The sequence below is a fragment of the Macrobrachium nipponense genome, chromosome 26 (genome assembly GCF_015104395.2).
Source record: "Macrobrachium nipponense isolate FS-2020 chromosome 26, ASM1510439v2, whole genome shotgun sequence".
NCBI classification, from domain to species: domain Eukaryota; kingdom Metazoa; phylum Arthropoda; class Malacostraca; order Decapoda; family Palaemonidae; genus Macrobrachium; species Macrobrachium nipponense.
Window position 1 is genome coordinate 50,131,728 of NC_087215.1, and position 2,431 is coordinate 50,134,158.

Sequence of the window (2,431 nt, forward strand, 5' to 3'; positions counted from 1 at the left end):
TTGATATCTTGTGAGCAGAAGAAATATTTTCCTGAAGTTTTTGAATATTTCAGACAAGTTTCTGTGCCTATTAAAGACATTCCTTCTATTGTGACAAAGTTTAATATATTTTTTGATGAGCAAGGTTTGCTTAGAGTAAGAAGTAAATTTAAGAAGTGGTGTTTAAACAAAGATAACAAGTTTCCCATTCTACTGCCTAATGATAGTTATCTCACAAGACTTATTATAATGAATGCTCATGATAAATTACTTCATTCTGGTTGTTATGCCGTATTGACCGAATTAAGAAGAAATTATTTCATACCCAAACATTTTTCTACTGTTAAGAAAGCTTTGAAGCAGTGTATTTCTTTGTCGTCGGTTCAATAGTCGTAACATAAAACTTAATCAGAATTCCTATAGAGATTTCCGTTGTGATCCACCTAATGTACCTTTTGCCAATATATTTATAGATTATCTTGGTCCATTTTCAGTTAAAGTTAGTGGTGGGACACAGAAAGTATGGTTATTATGTTTGACTTGTACGTGGTCTAGAGCAATTAATATGAAGATAGTTAAAAGTTTAAATGTAAGTGATTTTTTAAGAGCTTTTCAGATGCATTGCTTGGAGTATGGGATCCCTCAGTTATGCATTAGTGATCAGGGATCGCAGCTTGTAGCCGGAGCTAATATTATTACCTCATTTATCAGAGATCCAGAAACTTTGCTTTATTTCGAAGAAAATAATGTTGCCCCTCTTTCCTTTCAACAATATTGCAAAGGTGCTAGTCAGTTGGGATCTATGGTTGAGGTGTGCGTTAAAATGGTAAAAAGGTTAATATTTGGAGCAATAAAGAATAACCTTTTATCCTATTCTGATTTTGAATTTTTAGTATGTAATGTGATCCATCTTGCTAATAGACGTCCCATAGCTTTTAAGGAAACTGTTAGAAATGATAGTCAAGATTCTCTTCCTGAACCAATTACCCCTGAACATTTGATCAGAGGATATGAACTGTCTTCCTTAAATTTGATTCCTGAATTGCAGAGCATTCCTCAGGATCCAGATTTTGATGTTTTTTCCAGAGACATAGAGAGGAGTTACCAGGGGTTGTGCAAGGTTAAAAAATATCTTAATAATATTTATCATAATGAATTTTTAGGTAATTTATTATATCAAGCTGTAGACCGAAAGGATAGGTATCGCCCGGTTTCTCATGCATTGATAAAGCCAGGAGATGTAGTTCTTGTGAAGGAGGAACATACTAAAAGGAGTAATTATCCCCTAGGAATAGTTCGCGAAGTTGTAAGTAATGATTTGGGAGAGGTGACCCAAGTAACTGTACTGAAAGGGAAAACTAAAAAGATTAGTAAGTTACATGTAAGTCAAATAATTCCTTTCCTTGAGAGTAACACTACTGATGATATAGTTTGTAATACTGATACTAATAATGTTTCTGATGCTGTTAGAAAGAAAATTTCCTCTCGTCCTAAAAGAAAAGCTGCTACGATAAGTGAGGAAAGAACAAGAAAAATGTTGCTCTAATTTTATATGTCTATTTACAGCGATGAAGATTTTTTACCTTTGGAAAATCTTCATCCTCTTCCGTGGACTAAACGGAAATTAAATTTCTTACATTTGTTTATTAGTATATGTATATATGTATTTATTGAAGTAAGGAGGACTTTTCTCTTAAACTATTAAGATAACTAGTTAAATACATTTGTATGCTTGGTACCATCTAAGTCCTGCTTGCTTATTACGAGCTAAGTAATTAGCTAACAACCCTTCTAATCACGCCATTTTCTCTTTACTTGGGAGGTTTGTGGATATACCCACTTCAGTCTTGCCCAGCAAACCATACCGTCAATAGCTTCACTGGCAGTAGTATTTGGACACGAAGATTTTAGCAGCTAGATTTGTGCTACAAGATTATTATCTCTGCTGAATTTGTGCTGTGCTGCTATTTTATCGAACGATGGTTGAGTTACGTGATTTAAGCGCTTCCACATTTACGAAGTTATTCAACATGAACTAACTTCCTTTAATTTGGACTCTTGAGCTTCCTTCGTCATGCGACTTTAAACTTCGAGGGCATTCGACTCTTCTCGTCTCGTAGCTTGCATGGATAAAGGTATATTTGGATAAGCTAGGTCGTCCTGGGTTATCAGCCTACGTTCATCTTTCGTATTTATATTATTGGATATCATTTATCCATGTGTTAAATTGAAGTGGCTTAGTCCGATGGTAAATTCCCTTTTCTTACATTGGCGAGCACTCCCAACATTATCGGTGAGGTTGGAAAAGCTGAAATTAGTTTGGAAATTACCCCTAGATATAACCTCCTTCAAGCAATCTGAATAGATAATTTATAGCATTTTTACTTCTCTTAAATGGGTATAATAAATTTTGTGAATTGCGTTGAAGAGTTTTCCTAACTACCATTGTAAT